This window comes from Callospermophilus lateralis, unplaced genomic scaffold (assembly GCF_048772815.1).
Source record: "Callospermophilus lateralis isolate mCalLat2 unplaced genomic scaffold, mCalLat2.hap1 Scaffold_44, whole genome shotgun sequence".
NCBI classification, from domain to species: Eukaryota; Metazoa; Chordata; class Mammalia; order Rodentia; family Sciuridae; genus Callospermophilus; species Callospermophilus lateralis.
In genome coordinates this window covers 418,611-437,292 of record NW_027514389.1, presented here as the reverse complement: position 1 = coordinate 437,292, position 18,682 = coordinate 418,611, and the positions used below count along the sequence as shown (strand labels likewise).

At 45.0% G+C, this 18,682-nt stretch overlaps 1 pseudogene; it reads left to right on the top strand.

Moving 5' to 3' along the window:
• Window positions 1–18,078, top strand: part of LOC143389184 (E3 ubiquitin-protein ligase RNF213-like) — a 35,500-nt pseudogene extending 17,422 nt beyond the window's left edge.
• The last annotated feature ends 604 nt before the right edge of the window (window positions 18,079–18,682 follow it).

The window sequence follows — 18,682 nt, the reverse complement described above, 5'->3', positions numbered from 1 at the left end:
TTTGACTTTTTATTCTTTTAACGAATGAGCTTACTGCAATCAACTTTCCTCTTAGCACTGCCTTTATAGTGTCCCAGAGATTTTGATATGATGTGTTGATATTCTTATTTACCTCTAAGAATTCTTTTAAATGCTCCTTGATGTCTTCTGCTACTCATTTCTCTTTTAATATCATATTATTTAGTCTCCAGGTATTGGAGAAGCTTTTATTTTTTATTTTATCATTGATTTCTACTTTCATTTCCTTATGCTATGATAGAATACAGGGTAGTATCTCTATTTTTTGAATTTGCTGATAGTTGCTTTGTGGCCTAATATATGGTCTATTTTAGAGAAGGATCCATGTATTCCTGAGAAGAAGATGTATTTACTCGATGATAGGTGAAATACTTGATATATGTCTGTTACGTATAAATCATTAATTATATTAATGAGTTCTGTAGTTTCTTTGTTTAGTTTTTGTTGGTGAGACAGGTGTGCTAAAGTCATGCAGTATGATTGTGTTGTGATCAATTTCTTCTTGAAATTGAGAAGGGTTTTTTTGATATACATAGAACCTCCAATGTTTGGGGCATACATATTTTATGATTGTTATGTTTTGTTGATGTATGGTTCCCTTAAGTTGTATCAAATGTCCTTCTTTACCTCTTCTTACTAACTTTGGTTTGATGTCCATTTTATCCATTAGTAGATGGAAACTCCTGCTTGTTTACATGGCCTATGTGAGTGGTATGTTTGTTCCTCCATCCTTTCACTTTCACCTTCACTATGTGAATGTCTTTTGCTATGAGATGAGTCTCTTGAAAGCAGCATATTTTGGGATTTTTTTAAAATCCAATCTGTAAATCTATATCTTTTGAATAATGAGTTTAGACCATTCACACTCAGGATTATTATTGAGACATTGTTTGTATTCCCAGTCATTTTGGTTTATTTTTGGTTTTTAACTTGACTTGGTTTCTCCTTTGAGTGGATTTTCCTTTAGTGTAGTTCCTCCTTTTACTGATTTTCATTGTTATTTTTATTTCCTCCTCATGTAACATTTTGTCAAGAATATTCTGTGGTGCAGATTTTTTTCATTGTAAATTCTTTTAATTTTTATCATGGAAGATTTTTATTCTGTCATCAAATCTGAGGCTTAATTTTGATGGGTACAAGATTCTTGGTTGGCATCCATTTTCTTTCAGAGCTTGATATATGTTGTTCCAGGATCTCTTAGCTTTGAAGGTCTCAGCTGAGAAATCTACTAAGATCCAAATTGGTCTATCCCTATATGTAATCTGAAAATTTAATCTTGTGGTTTTAAAAATTCTATCCTTTTTCTATATGCTAGGCATTTTCATTATAATGTGCTTTGCTGTGGATTTGTTGTAATTTTGTATATTTGCTTTTCTAAAAGCCTTTTGTTTTTAATTTTCCAATTCATTCTTCATGCTTGGGAGATTTCCTATTATTACTTCATTGAAGAGATTGTGCATTCATTTGGTTTGTATCTCAGTGTGTTCCCCTATTCCAGTAATTCTTATATTTGGTCTTTTCATGTTTTCCCATAATTTGTGAAGGTTCTGTTTATAGTTTCTCACCCTCTTCACTGTGTGGTCAACTTTATTTTCAAGATTATATATTTTGTCTTTATTGCCTAAGGTTCTGTTTTCCAAGTATCTAGTCTACTGTTGGTGATTTCTATTAATTTTTGTATTTGGTTTATTGTTTCCTTCATTTTAAGGATTTCTGTTTTGTTTTGTTTTTTTCACAGTCTCTATGTTTTTCTTGAAGTAAGCTTTTGTTACCTGTATTTCCTCTCATATCTCTTTGGTGGAACAGTCAATTGTTGCCTGTATTTGCTCTTTTAATTTATTCTTTGTTCTGCAGATCATTTTAATTATGTACGTTTGGAATGGAATGTCAATGGAATCTATTATTGTATCAGCTTGGTGTGTTTCAAGCACTTTCCTCCCTTGTTTCTTCATGTCATCCATGTGTCTTCCTCTCTGGCAGTGTGGATTTGAGGTATTATAGTTTCCAACTTATAATCATGTAGTGACCCTGCATATTACCAATACCTTGCCTGTAGGAACCTGGAAGATGGTCTTGTTGGTCCTGCCTGTTGTCACTAAATGGAAGCCAGGGGAAAGCCACCCCATGCATCAGTAGATGGGGCCATAGCATGGTCACTCTCTTCCTACCGTGGAGTGGGCTGGAATCTCTGTTGTCTGCTCCACCTCCTTCTGTGTGGCAGGAAGGCTGAAGTCACTGTCATCTTCTCCTTGTATTTTATTTAGAGACAGAGTCTCACTGAGTTGCTTAGCATCTTGCTTTTGTTGAAGCTGAGTTTATACTTGTGATTCTCCTGCCTCAGCCTCTCAAGCTACTGGAATTACAGGCATATGCCACCACACCAGCACCTTTTTTCTGTTTTTTTAGTTGTAAATGAACACAATACCTTTATTTATTTATCTTTATGTATTTCTGAGCTTCAAATCAAGTGCCTCACTTGCTAGATGAGCTTTCTACCACTGAGCCACAACTGCATTCACTCCCTTTTTGCTTTAAAGATCCATTTATATACTATGTTGTTGTCATGGATCATGTGTGAAGTATCTTATATTTTGAGGATTATTGGTATTTTTAAAGATTTTTCTTTTCCTTGCATAGTTTTCCACTTCATCCAATTTGCTTCTTTCCATTGGCTTTTCCTCCTTTCTTTTCTTTACTGCACACTGAGGATGAAATCTAGGCTTTTCCTTTTTTATGATGCACTGAGCATCAAACCCCATGACTCACACATGGTAGGCAAACATTCTACCACTGAGCTACATAAGCCCTATTTTGGGTTTTTGGTAAGTTCCCCATGCTAATGCTTTTTCTATTCTGGTTGGAGATTTTTGTTTGTGTCTATAAAAACAGTCACCACAAATGGATTGATAGGCTAAGGGCTTCTGGTCCCTGGCCCCTGAGGCTCTGTGGCTACCCTTGAATTGATCTGGCTCTCGAGGGCTTCTCTTTAAGGCTGGTCACTTTTGCAGCCCCCTGCCTGCTGCCAGGTTTCTGGATCTAAGAGGGTGAGTAGGAGAGTGAGCTCCTCTACTCCAGTTTCCTGCCCTGGTGGCTGTGTGGTCCTCTTCATCCTTAAATTGAATACACCCTGTCCTTTGTAACTACCCAAGACAGGTATATGTCTGGAAGTGGCCTCCAGGCCTGAGAGCCCTTCAGGTGGTCCTTCCTGTCCCTTGAAAGGCAGAGGGCAGCCTCCATGGTGGAGTGAACTCTCACCAACTGCTTCTTTAACAGACTTTGAACACACTTCCTGTTCACTTTCTGCCTCCCTCAATCTAGGGTGACCTTAGAAACTAGTGTCCTTTATTACCAGGTGCTTGTGCTTGGCCTGGCTGAGCTTATGTGTACTGTGGCCTCAGGGTCTGTGTTTTTAGGCCCCTGGAGTATCACTTGCCACTGGCGTGGTCATCTTTCTACTTCCCAGTGTGTGTTCCTATTGGGCTCCTTTTCTACTCTCCTCATTCCTGCTGGTTATGATCTTTTAAAAAGCAATTTCTAATCTGTCACTGGAGTTGGGTTTGGGAGGAAAGGAGATGGATATGTGTTTCCAACTGTCCTTTTCACAAAAGAGCTTACAGTCTGTTATTTATCATGAAAACTGATGAATGAGCCCACAGCAGGGTAGAGGGGAGAAGGAATGAATTCTTCCTGTGACAAAAATCCCAGCAATGGTGTTCACTTAGTTTTCTTAAGGCAGTGATTAGAAGTACTTATAAAGTAAAATAAGAAGCTATCATGACTAGCAGTTTAAGTTTCATGCTTCCTTGTGGTTTCCAAAGTGGATTTTGGAGAGATTAAAGCAAGACACCAAGAAGACCTGAATTGCAAAAGACTGAATGAAACCATGAGTGTGAGCCAGCTGGAGTCCTCGTCCTGTAAACAGATGACACATTACAACCTAGGCCCTGAGGTCCAGGAAATGGCTGAAAGGATAGACTCACTGACAGACAGCCACATCTTCCAGATCTTCTGGGAAGAAGCTGCAGAGTCATTGAATGATCCCAAAAGGGAATGTGAAAGGTGACCTCTTGCACTTACAGAGGCCCATGAGTACTTATACTCACCTTGTTATCAAAGGTTCATGAAACTATATCAGGATCTGAAGTTAAGAGATGTCACCTTGGCAGAAATTGATGTCATCTTCAAAGACTTTGTAAATAAATACAATGACCTGACTTTGGATCGCCAGATCATGTGTGAAGTACACCCTCAGGCCCCGAGGGGCTAGATATCAGAGCATGTTGAGCAGATCAAGGAGTACCATAGCATTCACCAGGCAATCAGCTCCGCCAAGGTTATCTGCAAGGTCAAAAAGAATTTTGGTTTGACTGGTGACTTCAGTGTTCTTTACACTTTAATAAGATTTTTTAGTTATTTGCTGGGGACTCCTCTGAGGTAGGGGCCAACCTCAGACTCCTTGGAAGCCCCAGGGATTCTGGGATCGGCAGTGTGGCAACCCCTTGAAAGGCTCTGTTTGGGCTGCACTGAGGCTAGAACATTCCATGGCCTGCATTTTTACCTTTGTTTGAGATAGTGTGACTGTTCCTTAACTAGTGAGTTTTCTTGGGTCGATATGAGAACCAAAAATTCAGGAGAGAGAAACCATCCTCTTTCCAGAGGAATCTTATTTCACTAGGTCATAAAAGCACAGAAGAAAATATTTTGTCAATTGTCCAGGTACCTTTCCTAGTTCCAACAGGAAGTACCAAATGGCACATTGTTCCATTCATAGGTCAGGCCTGAGTTTCTCCCTCCTGTTTCTTAGCCTCACATTTTTAAGGTGTGTGTGGCCTATGTTTAGTAGAGACAGGCACGATAGTGCTTAAAATTTAGCAGAGTGTGGAATAGTCCATACCTAATCTTGAAACTTTCAGCAAGTCTGTAACTCTCATAAACAGAGAAACCTGAATCTGGCAGGGCTGCTGTGCAGAACAGGTTTCAAAGTCCTTGAAGGCTTCATCATGGCACTTAGGTACTGTGGACAGTAGCTTCCGTAGCATAGCAAAGAGGGCCATAGAGGTCATACTATTTTTGGTGCAAGAGTGTGTCACACTCTTGCTGTAGCATCTTCTTGTCCAGGCTTGTGGGAAGGCAGGCATGGGTGATCTCTACAATAGCCCTCAGCAGAGCTTCATCTTGCAGACTGATGACTTTGAGGCCACCTGCCATTAGAGACTGGATCAGATCAGCTTGCAGCTCATCTAGGCCAAGAAGCTGCTACAAGACATCAGTGAGCCCCACTGCCAGTGTCTGGAGAAGCTGGCCCTGCAGAAGGAGCTGGTCAGCTGACTGCATGAGATTCTGGGAGGTACAGGGGTAGCTAATCTTCAGGTGTTTGCCAAGTTTTGTTCCTGAACTTGAGGACATCCCCCCTCAATCACATGTGTGTGTTAGTTGGAGTGCAGTGTCTGCTTCCAGTAGTTTGCATCAGGACAGCTTTTCAGAGTTCTGATTAAAACTCTTTTCTTTGCTGCTCTCTCCATCTTTGGATGTTGGCATCATTTTCTTCAGTATCTTGACTCCTTTTCTGCCTTCCAATTCATTCTGCTAGAGGACAAGGCAAGCTCTTGCACACAGGGGAATGTTGCTGCAGTAAGCTTGCAGAATCTATGCATTTCTCTCCCAGTCCTGGGCTGGACAGCCTATGTGGTTGTGTAGATTAGATAGAGGGTGGTGGATGGGAGGTAAGAAAGGCCAAACAGATGGAGCAGGAGCAGCACTGATGCACCACAGAGGCCTGGCAGGATACCTCCTGCTAGCACTGAGGCTCTGCTGGCTCCAGCTCTCATCCAGATCTGTGCTGCTCGTACTCCTGAGTCTGCTTTGATGTATAATCTTTGGTTATTAACTCAGAAGAATTATCTCAATTTCTAAAAAATAACTAATTATACACATATTATTTACCAAGTGAACCTGTTTTTGTTTAAGTGATGATGTTTGTGAATTAAAGGAAATAAGGTGCACACAAGCCTAGTACAGTGCCTGGGAATTATTTGGTAGAGGTTAGATGTTGATCAGTGGTGTCATCATATCCTGCAAAACACAAGGTATCCTGGAGTCCTAACTGAAGGAAGGAAGTGGGAGTAGGCCCTAGATGTTTACTTAGTGTCTATTGATGGCCTCGCCTCACTAAGGATCATGCCCCAGGTATGAGTTGTGCAACATCCTGGAGTGGTCCTCTGCAAGTCGCCTTTCTGTCCCAGGCATCATTGAGCTCCAGGTGTTTGTGGACCTTGCCTTCATCTTGGCTGAAGAAAATGACATTGATGTGGACTGGGTGGTCTGCTTTCATGATGCTGTGCAGGGCTATGCGTTCCTGCTGTATTAGCTGGACAAGAAGGCAAGCTTCGGCGAGTTCATGAAACTGCTGAAAGAACTCTGGAAGGCTCTGCAAAATGATCCTCACCTTCCCAGTAAGCTGGTGAGTCTTGTTCCTTGTTCCAAGACATGGTGATCTTGCAACCCTGGGGAACTTCTGTGCTTTGAGGCCACACAGGCAGCCATTTAAACTGATGTTGAAAACCAGCTTTTCTTCATGAATGGAAATGCTTTCTTTGTCTTGGGTTGGAAGAGAGTTATGGAACTGCATATCAAGAGCAGTCTCCACCCTACAATACAAGTGTGAAAACAGCACAATAGGAAGTTTAAAAGAGGGTTACAGTGGTTCTCTGAATGGTAGTAATTGTCTTTTATTTTATTACTTTTGGGTATTTTTAACAATTGATATTGACTAATTTTTTATCAGAAAAATATGAACATTTAAGTAAATTGTCTATACCAGAGTCTGAGTTAACCTTCACTACGTAACTCACCCAATGAGCAAAGATGCCCAGAGACCCGCACTGGCCTTGAGACAGCTGGTCCTGCATGTGGTTGAAGGGTAGGGAGATGGACAGAGAGAGCAGTTTGCAGTTTGCCTGCTAGAAGCTCATATTCTCTTAAAATTTTTCTAAGTTTTTTTGGTCATACTCAGGGACCATGGCAGGACATTAAGAACTTAGGGATCCTGTTCAGTCAGGCATTTCTCCTCAGACGGACTTTGTTCTGGGAACCCAGGAGGATGGTGGCCTGCCACCAGAGGGCACAGCCTGTAGTCATCTAACCAATCATCCATAAGTACAGGCCATGTGCACTCCAGGGTCAGCTAGGAACCTGGCACCATTGCAGCCACAATGAGTGGTCAGTGTCCTGGGGTACCAGAAAGGGGTACCTGAGGCAACCTCAGGAAATGGGCAAGAAGTTATGCCTAGAGCCCTGGAAGAGGGTGGCTGGAGTTTGCCCAGCAAGAGCAGAGGCATGAGGAGGACAGGAAGGAAGACAGTCATTCAAACTTTGGTCCATGTTCTCTGCGTTTGTCCCAACAGTGAGATTCTGCCAGAAACTTGGATTGGCTGAAGACAGTGAAGGAAAGCCATGGGTCCATCAAGCTCTCTTCCCTGTCCCTGGCCACAGCAATCAACAGAAGAGGCATCAATGAGATCAGGGCATCCACAGGCAACCAGAAGGTGAGCCCTCCCAGATTCTAGGTATGGTGTTGGTGGCGTGCACTGGCCTGTTGCAGAGTCTGGGTTTCAGCCACCAGAAAATTGCTTCTAAACATGTTCTGCATCCTAGATCTCCCCAGATGCCATCCTGCACCTGATCCTCCCTGGGGGTCACAGTGGCCTGGAGCCAGATCACTCCTATACATTGGAAGACCTGAAGGATTTTTTAAATAAGCTGATGCTGATGTCTGGCAAGAAAGACCACAAGAGAATGGAAGTGAAGAGGTTTTCTGAGGTGAGCAGGTGCCCCTGTTTCCTCAGGCTGGGCATGCTCACTGCCCCACTGCCTGCAAAAGGAAACAGGCAGGGGTTGGCCTCTGGTGGACAGGGTGGCTCCAGAGAGTGTAGCTCATGGGTCTGCAGGGTGCACCTTGCCTGGAGCCACATCTGAGGTGGGACAGACCCTGGAGGCATCAGCTCCTCCTTAGCATCAGAAAGATCTCACTACTGTTGATCAATCCACTGAATTTAACAGGAGGTGATCAGGTAGATACTCCTTAAGAAGAAGTATGAATGGCTTCATTTACTCTGTAAATTTGTAAAATCAAACATCTCAAGATTTTAATGGGCACTCTTCATCAAAACTAAAGTAACCAAGCCAGGTGTGATGGCACATTCCTGTAACTCCAGCAACTCAGGAGGTTGACACAGGAGGATTGCAAGTTAAAGGCCAGCCTCAGCAACTTAGTGAGATCTTGTCTCAAAATAAAAAGGGCTGGAAACATAGCTCAGTGGTAGACTACCCTGGATTCAATCTCCAGTACTAAAAAAACTGAAGTAAATGTTGACACAGGTTATTGATTTATATAATAGTCTCTATCTCATGTAAAGGTTCTTTTCTTACAGTTTATTTGCACTTTACAATTGACATTTTTTTCCCCAGTTGTGGATAGAAAGCCAGGGCCTAGCACATACTAAGCAAGTGCTCTACCACTGAGCATAGCCCAGCCCACAGTCTACATTCTTATCTGCTACCTGATCTCTTCCTGAAGGTGGCTGCCCTCTCCCTAGGCTCATCATGTTTCCCAGTGACCCTATGGGAGGAGTGAACCCAAGCCGCTTGAAGTAGAACTCCTGTGTGTCTAGATTGGTATGTCCCCCTGCAGTAGCTCACTGTGACATCTGCCTCATGCCTCTGTTTCCCCCAGTTATTCTGCCATGTGCAGTGGCTTGTGGAAGCCTTCCTGAACCTATATTCTGTGAGAAACTTGCTGTTCCAAATCTGGACTGCCGAAGTCTACTGTTGCCCCAGGAATGGCATCTCCATCTGCATGGACTTCCACTTGGAGTTGGTAAGCCAGCTGACAGAGAGTGGGGATGTCACCCAGCTGCTGGAAGCCCTCTGTAGGCAGATGGAGCACTTCCTGGATGACTGGAAGGAGCTGGTGAGCAGGAATTACAGGGAGCAATTCTACCTCAACTTCTACATGGCTGAGCGGCTGGTCCACCTGAGCATGGAGCTCAGGAAGCAGAGTCCCAGCAAAGCTGCCCTCATGATTCTGTCCTTCATCAAAGACAACTGCACCCCAGCTGACATCATAAGGGCCATTGAGGGGTTCAAGGAGGCCACCAGGCACTGTGTAAGGACAGTGATGGAAGAATTACCACCATTGCAATCCTCTAAGATCAGTCTGGTGACCAAACTGAGGGCTATCATGGAACAGTTCCTGGAAAGCATGAGAGTCTTTCTGCCTGGCTACCTGGACCTGGAGGCCCTGGGCTATTGTCTGGCTCACCTGGCCAGGATGGGTGACCCATGGAGCGGTCTCTCCCTGAGGGCCTTCAGGCTGGCCAGCCCAACCTGGTCATGTGTGGCCCCTCTGAGGTGCTGTTGGCTGCCCTGGCCATCTACATGCAGGCCTCAGTCCATTACCTGCCCCACCTTCAATGAGGTACTACTCTGTACCCCAGGGACCATGTTTGAGGAGATGGCCCTGCTCTTGCACCATGGCCTGGCTCCAGTTTCCTGAGGGCAAAAGGTCTGCAGCCTGTTATTCACAGACTAGTTGAGCTACAAGGTGGCCTGCCAGGCAAAGGCCCTATTCCATAGCCTGTGCACACAGTGTCCCTTAGAGGACTACCAGCTGGTGATGGTATGTGACATCACAGGAGTGCTATTCCCTGCCCTCAGCTTTCAGCCAGCACAAAGTCCACCTCATCCCCCAAGCACCCTTCTGTGCCATCCAGGCCTACTTGGCACATCACTACCATGTCCCAGTACAGACCTTGTTAATGGCAGCTGTGTTCAGAGACCAGATGTGTGTGGGGATTGTGGCCTTGGAGAGAGAAGGAATAATGAGAGCCCTGGGGTGGGCAGGCAGTTTCTCAGGGCTTCCAAGTGACCCCTGCTTCTGTAGCAGTGGGCACCTCAGATAACACCCCTCTGCAGGTGGGAAAGTGAGTCTCAGGAGGGTCTGACTCCCTGCAATCAGTGCATCCCCTAGATTTTTTCTCCACCCAGGTTGCAATTCCTGGGAGCCCTGCTCCTCTCCTTGTGTGGACTTCTCTACACTTTTTTCCTGCATAACCTCCTTTGACCATTTCCAGGTTGTGTTGAAAAACCAGCCTCTATCTCAGAGCAAAGCCTGTCCAAGGAAGGGACATGACCTTTGTCCTTGGAAAGACCCACAGAGCGCTCCTAGGCACATTCCCACCCTGCTAAGTGGTTTATCTACAAATAACAGGAGAGATCTTCTGTGCCAGGTTTCCCTGACTCAGTCAGGCTGAGACCCATAGTAACCTCCAGGTAGAGACCCATATTAACCTCCTAGCAGCCACCAATCAGCATGAAACGGAAATACCTGGGGTGCCAGATGACCCTCCCAGTAGTTTATGGTGTTGGGAAACCATGAAATTCAGCATGAACACCCCTCTTGGCTTAAACCAAACAGTTCAAATGAATCCCCCTTTTGTAGTTACCAATCACCCCTACCCAATTTGTTTCCGCCAGTGAATGTGCTAATCATGTTTTAGAGTTATTATTTGATTTTCCCGCGGTGTGTGATGATTTGCTAAGAGATGCTATGATGTATGTGGGGGTTCCTGCCTTCTCCAAAGAATGTATAAAACTGCTACAAACCCTGGGCTTGGGGCCTTTCAGTGTCACCAGTTGCTGTGTACGTGCAGAGGACCGAGCTAGCTCACAATAAACACCTCTTTGCTGTTTATATCGATCTTGGTCTCTGGTGGTTTTTTGGGGGTCCTGAATTCGAGCATAACAGTGTTGATATGAGCAGAAGAGGCACAGCTGCTCTGGCTCCAGGAGAAGAGTGCCTTTGTACCTTCCCTTTAGTCACTGTTATGTTTCCTTGGAAAGAGGTGGTGACTTCCATTCTGTTGACTTCAACCTGTGAGCATCACTGTGCCCTTTCCAGACACAACCTGATCTCTCCTCCCCCAAGGAACATGCCTATGCTTTTACTTTATTACACTTCCATCACTGTCATCATGGAGAATGTGAGGATGCTGGGTGGGTGACAGCTCGGGACTCTGGCTTCATGGTGGAGTTGTTCTCTAATATGATGTTCTGTTGCATCAGTTTTAAATTTTATACAGAGAAGTAACTTTTAAAAAATTTTTTAACTGGGGATTAACCCCAGAGGTGCCCTACCCCAGCCTTTTTTATTTTATATTTTGAGATATGGTCTCACTAAATTGTTTGGGGCCTTACTAGGTTACTGAGGCTGGCCTTGAACTTATAATGATCCTATCTTGGCATCCCAAGCTCCTGGGATTATACGCATGTGCCACTGCTCTTGGCAGAGAAGTAACTTCTAATATATCTGAATCTCTTCTTCTTGGATCCAGAGGCTTAGGATCTAATTTCCTTGTTTTAACATTACACGGAAATCTCTCTATGTGAAGAGACTGCATGAAAAACTGAAAAAGAAATTCATCAGTGAAAAGGTGCTTTTAAAGATTGTTCAGTGACTGACTCTCAGGTGGATGAGGGTCAGGTCCTGGGCTCCCTGCTTTCTTTCTGGGATGCTCAGTATTGGAAAACACCCATGATATTCCACTTTGATGTGACTGCTTTGGTAAGTGTCCACATTGCAACGGAATGGCTACATCAGAAGTCTCACATTCCCAGGGCCCCATCTGCTTCTCCTTGTATGAAGAGTCCCTTCCTTCTTCACTTGCCTGTAGTCAGTACCCTTCTCTCAAAGAAGAAGACAGGAGGGTGCTGGGGTTTGGGAAGAATGGTTGGCAATTGTGTATTTTCAAATCCATGCTTCTATGTCTTTAGGAACAGACTGGAACTTGGGTCTTTCTTTTCAAAATCCTCATTTTGCAATACCTAATGGATATAAGTGGGAAAATGTGACTTCAGAACCCATTCCATTTATATATCATTGAAATTCCAGAAGGAAACTCAGTACTGCCAAAAAGGTCTACAAAGCTGGTATTTACACAAGGCCTTTGATTCTGTGGCCTGTAGCCTGGGTTGACACATCTTGATTGTTTTCCACTTTCACCTTAGGGGAGCTATGAGTACATGTAAGGGAAAATGCATGCTTGGACTTAAATCTTAATGATATCTATAATGATGATACTCTCGTGTTGATTGATAGCATCTTGGATTTTTCTGGATATGTCAGATTGGTCCTATGTCTGGGTTGAATCCCAGGCATTCTGAGTGTGGGAAATTCCTCTGTTGATGGCCACTGTCTCCCTTACTGCTAGTGAAGATGGCATTGAGACTTCATTTATGGAAATCTGTTAGCTGAGACTGCATGAAAACTTGAAAAAAATAGTTCAACTGTGAAAATGTGCCTTTTGTTGCACATGTGTTCATGCATGGTGGAGAGATGAAGCCACAGGATGGGAAATAGCTTTCTGGTTCATAATGCAGCTGCCATAGTTGAGCTTCTGTAATGCTCTAACATGCAGATGCCAGCCTCTGTGAACAAGAGGCTGCAGAAAGCCACATGTATTCAAGTGACTGTTTTCATAAAGGCCTATCCACAGGAGACCACATGGAGGGTTAACACATATGGGCGTCTTTCAGGAAAACAAATTCTAACTTCTATTTATGTCTCTTCTTTGCAGAATCCGCATGTCCCTGAGTTCAGTTTTTTTGACATCTTCCCCAGAGTCACCTGCAAACCTCCAAAGAAGTGACAGCTATGGAGCTGAGCCCTGAGAGGAGCTTCATAGAGCCTGGAATAGATGAGAGAGAGTTCTGCAGTGCTACTTCCCAAAGACCTTTCCAATATTTAAAAAGATTCCATCAAAACAAAACCTAGACACATTTCAATATCAAGAAGACTCAGTGGAGTGCATCCAGCACCTTCTAATATATTCTGGGGTCATAAACCCCTCCTGGTCTGAGCTCCAGAACTTTGTTTGGTTCCTCAACTCTCAGCTCAAGGACTGTGAGGCCTCTGTGTTCTGCAATGCAGGCTTTACTGGAGATATACTACAGGGCTTCAAGAACTTTGTGGTTACCTTTATGATTGTCATGGCAAGAGACTTTGCTACACCAACACTTCATACTTCTGACCAAAGCCAAGGGAAGCACACAGTCACCATGGATGGGGTTGATGAAGAAGAACTTGCCCCATTCACTCTCTGGAGGAGGTGGGAGTCAGAGCCTCACCCATAGGTGTTCTTCAATGGTGACCACGAGACCATGACATTCATAGGTACCATCTCTGGGCCAATGAGAATGGCAACATTGATGCCATCAACCATCTCAATGGGGAGATAATCAGGAAAGATGCCATGACAGAAGAACTGTACAGGGGGTTGTTACTTCAGGGGGTTTCCTTCAATGTTAACTTTGATAACCTACTCAGACATGAGAAACTCTTGAGACTCCTGCCAGCTACTAGGAATTCCTCAGACCCTTATCCCTGATGAAGCATATGATCTTACAATGGACAACATGCTCAAGATTCTGGCCATTTAAATGTGGTTCTGGTGTGGGATCCCAGTTATCATCATGGGAGAAACCGGCTGTGGGAAAACCAGGCTCATTAAACTCCTTAATGATCTGCAGCATGCTGATGCCTGGGCTAAGACCATAAAACTGGTCAAGGTCCATGGAGGAACAACTGCAGCTTTGATTCACTCCAAAGACTTAGAGGCTGAGAAAAACTTCCTTATCCAATAAGAACCAACAGCAGTTAGACACCATCTTGTTTTTTGACAAAGCCAACACAACAGAAGCCATAAGCTGTATTAAGGAAGTCTTGTGTGACTAGACTTTGGATGGCCAGTCCCTGGAGTAGGACTCAGGCTTGCACATACATCATAGCTGCCTGCAATTCTTACAGGAAGCACTCCCAGTAGACCATCTGCCATTTGGAGTCAGGTGGTTTGGGATACAGGGTCAGTTCAGAGAAGACAGCAGACAGGCTGTGCTCTATTCCCCTCAGACAGCTGGTGTACCATGTCCACACCCTGCCCCTGAGGCTGATTCCTCTAGTGTGAAATTTCGGGCAGCTAAATAGCACTGCTGAAAAGCTCTACATCCAGCAGATGGTGCAGAGACTGTTGGACTACATCAGGATCAGTGAGGATGAGACTCATGTGATCACAGAAGTGCTCTCTGCCTCTCAGAGGTTCATGAGCAACACTGAAAGTAAGTGCAGTTCTGTCAGCCTCTGGGATGTGGAGTGCTGTGTGAAGGTGTTCACTTGGTTTCATGGCTGCAGCGAAATGCTATTGGTGAAGCTGAACACCTTTATCTGTGAGATCAGTGTCAGCAAAAATAACTTCAGGAGAGACCCCATCTTCTGTTCTCTGGTGCTGGATGTGGGGGTGTGTTACCATGAATCCATAAAGGAGAAGGAATCCTACTGCAGAGCCATTTGCAGGTATTTTCCACAACCATATGATGACAGAAGGGTCATCCTGGATGAGATCAGGCATGCACAGGATCTTTTCCTGAGTGAGATGCCTCTGAGAAAAACCATAGCCAGGAACCTGGCTCTGAAGGAGAACTTCTTCATGATTATCATCTGCACTGAGCTAAAGATACCCCTCTTCCTGGTGGGAAAGCCTGGCACCTCCAAATCTCTTGCCAAGACCATCATGGCAGATACCATACAGGGCCAGGCCTCACACTCCACTCTATTCCACAGCCTGAAGCAGATCCACCTGGTGTCATTCCAGTGTGCCCTCCACTGCACTCCACAGAGCATCATGAACACCTTCAAGCAGTGTGCTCACTTTCAGCAGGGGAAGGACCTGCAGCAGTATGTGTCTGTGGTGGTGTTGAATGAGGTTGGCTTGGCAGAAGATTCCCCGAAAATGCCCCTGAAGGCTGTGCACCCATTGCTGGAAGATGGGTGCATTGAAGGTGACCCTAACCCCCACCAAAAAGTTGGCTTCATAGGTATTTCCAACTGGGCCCTTGACCCTGCCAAGATGAACCAGGGTAGTTTGTGTCCCACGGCAGCCCCAGTGAGAAGGAGCTCATAGAGAGTGCCAGAAGGATCTGCTCTTCAGACAGTCTGGTGCAGGACAGGGTCCAAGGATACTTTGCTCCTTTTGCCAAAGCCTATGAAACAGTGTGCAGCAGGCATAACAAGGAATTTTTTTAGGCTTCACAACTATTTTAGCCTCATCAAGATGGTCTTTTCCACTGCCAGAGCATCTAACAAGAAGCCTTCTCCACAGGATATAGCACAGGCAGTCCTTCAGAACTTCAGGGGCAAAGGTGACATCCCTGCTTTGGACATCTTCATGGCCAATTTACCTGTGGCCGGGTGCGTGGGAGAGGTCAGTCAGCACCCTGGAACTCATCAAGCAGAGTTGGGGAACTGGAAGAAGCTGAATCCTGCTACTTGCTCATACTGACCCAAAACTACATGACCCTGCAGATCCTGCAGCAGTCATTCTTCAGTGAGGACCAGTAGCCTGAGATCATCTTTGGTTCCAGTTTTTCCTGGGATCAGGAGTACACCCAGATCTGAAGAAACATCAACCAGGTGAAGACCTGCATGAAGACAGGAAAGATGGTGGTGCTGCTGAACCTGCAACACCTCTATGAGAGCCTGTACAATGCACTCAACCAGTACTACATCTACCTCGCGGATCAGAAGTATGTGGACCTTGGGCTTGCCACTCATCATGTCAAGTGTCGGGTCCACCCTGACTTCCACTTGCTTGTCATTGAGGAGAAAAATATGGTGTACGATCAGTTCCCCATGCCCCTCATGAACCGGCACTACCTGGGCCTCAGCTCAGTGCTGCAGGGGTGCCAAAAGAACATCATGCAGGAGCTCATGCAGTAGGCAGAGCAGTTTGCTGATGTGAAGGCCCATCAATTCCTTGCTGGGCACAAATACAGCCCTGCTGATGTCTTTATCAGCTTCCATTCCGATGCCTATGCCTCCATGGTACTGCAGGCTGTGAAGAGGCAGGGCCCTGGGGACCTGATGGAGGAGATGTACCACAGGGTGTCTGAGGAGACCAAGCTGATTCTACTGTATTGTGCCACACCAGATGCTGTGGTGCAGCTTAGCATCTCCACTCTGGTCTCATTTGTGGTGCAGGCGCTGTAACACAAATACTGGAACAGGCAGAGCACCACTCTTTTGCAGATTTCCTCCAGGCCCATCTTCACAATGTGGACGTGGAGAACCATGCCATCGTCACAGAGGTGACTACCCCCACAGCCTTTCCTTTTTCTCTTTCACCCATGAGCCCTCTATCTCCAGTGCCAGAAGGTCTCAACTCTGTTTAAGGCACTGTTCAGTTTGGGAAACCCGTATGTCCCTCCATGTTAGGCACAATAAGGATAAGTCCATTTTGGCCTCTCTCACATGTTTGTGAGCAGAGCTCTATTCTGAGAGCAGCACAGAGCACAACGTTCAGTTCCCAGAATACTGGGCCCACCTGGGATATAAGTGATTGGCCTGCTTCTCATCCTTGGACAGCCTAAGAGTAAAGGATGAGGATGCCTCCCATTTAGATGCCCTTAGTCTCATAGGTGAAAGCTGTGCAGCCATGTGGGGGAATAAATCATAGTTGGTTCTCCTTAAAAGACATCTCCTGGGCTTGCCATGAGGGCTGGCTGGGTAGATGTCAGAGGCAGAGGCCTCCTTGATGCACAGGTGTTGAGTCTGAATCTGCATCTGTGCAGGAGTCTAGGAAGGGACCGCTGACAGAGCTTGAAATTCAGGCTGTGAGTGCAGGGTTGTGGAGATGGGACAGGTGGAGAGACATGTGGAGGGGCTTGTGGACAGCCTTGAGCTTGATCTTGACTGCACAGAGAGGAGCTATAAAGGAAAGTGTATGTAGACATGCCCTAATGGCTGGGTGATGAAAAGACAGTGGCGTAAGAGAGTGACATTGAGAGGAGGGATCTGTCAGGAAGCTTCTGGCATGGTGCAAACTGCAAATGGTTAGCAGGCAGTGTGGCTGGGCTAATCATCAATTCCATGGAGGGGTGACAGGAGGTGGAGGACAGCCTTCCTGAGCTCATTGCAGCTTTGTGCAATCATCATGGAGACCCCAAGAAGGAGCAATGTGTTTGGGACCCAGTGGTAAATCTGTTTTGGATAGGTTTGGATGTCTGCTGTGTGGTTGGATGTAGGAATGACAAGCTTGTCAGTAAGGCCAGGTCCAGAGAAGGGGTCTGGAGCCAGGCAGAGTGGCACATACCTGTAATCCCAGTGGATTGGGAGGTTGATGCAAGAGGATTGAGAGTTCAAATCCATCCTCACAACTTATGGAGGCCCTAAGTAACTTAGCAAGACCCTGTCTCAAAATAAAAATTAAAAGGAAGGGCTGGGTTATTGCTCAGTGGTTTAACCCCTGCATTGTTCCCTGGTACCAAAAAAATGGGGTCTGGATAGCTGAGATCCTATGTGCCTGGGAATGTCTGGGTTTTCACCATGGGATATGGTCCATGGCAGAGAATGGAAAACTACTAAGGGGAAGGAGAGTTGTCAGTGGCTAACTCCATTTGATAGCATGAAGTCAGATTACAAGATGTAATGGCATTGTTCTGGGCCCTAAAGGGTCAGAAGGCTCTCAGGTAGGGTCCAAAGCTGGAAGAGAGACATTGGAATCTCAGAAGGAGATAAAGGCTTCTTTTAGTCAGGACAAGTCTTCTTTCTGCCATCTATTAGCCCTGGAGGTCCTACTTGCCTCAGCCATTCCTTGTATATAAAAACTGCTCTGGGTTGGGCTTCTTCCTGTCTGAGTGCCCACTGGCCCTTGGTTCTGAAGTGGTGCTCTGTGCCCTTACTTGAATTCCAGCTGATGACTTGTGTTCCCATGTTTCATGCCCATGTTCAGATGCCCTTAGTGTCATAGGTGAAAGCTGCGCAGCCAGGTGGGGGCATGGATCATAGTTGGTTCTCTTTAAAAGACACCTCCTGGGCTGGCCTTCTCCAGACTGCTGATGAGCCATGACTGCTAGGCCCTATGGGTAGAAGTGAAGGGCTTGGCCCTGAAACTTGTGATCTTGTCACTGCAGCAGTTTGACACTGAGTACTCATTCCTCAAGGAAGTTTGGTGAGGTGTCATACCTGCCCATTACCCTTGGCCCCTGCCCTGGGAATGTAGTGTGGCATGCCAGAGTGTGGTAACCACTAGTAAGGAACTCTGATTACTATGAGAGGGTCATTGCTCAGCCTCCTGATTTGTGAATACTTACCAGTGACTTCAATTTTTAAAAATTTTCAAGACAGTTCTATTTATTTTTCATGGAACACTCTATTACTAGATATTTTATTAAACTTATGAGTAGACTTTAAGATCATGAATAGGGTATGAAAACATAAGGGAGAGTAAAACAGTAATATTAGAAAATTGATATACTTCAAATATCATGCACTTATCTGCTTGTGCATAACAATGAAAAAATTCAGTTAATTTCAACATCTACTTAGTATCATCATGTAAATCAATCATAGGTAATGCATTTTTTTTCTTAAACTTCTGACATTCTAAAAGAGGGAAAATAATGGACACATGCACAAAAGTGGCACAATGAATGATCTAGAAAATACCCAGATAAGGAATGTAGAGGCAGAAGAGAGCAATGCATTTAAATGATATTTCACAAAAGAGATAAAGGATTAATTATACCTTGATGGTAGTGGATTGCTGGAGAAAAAGTG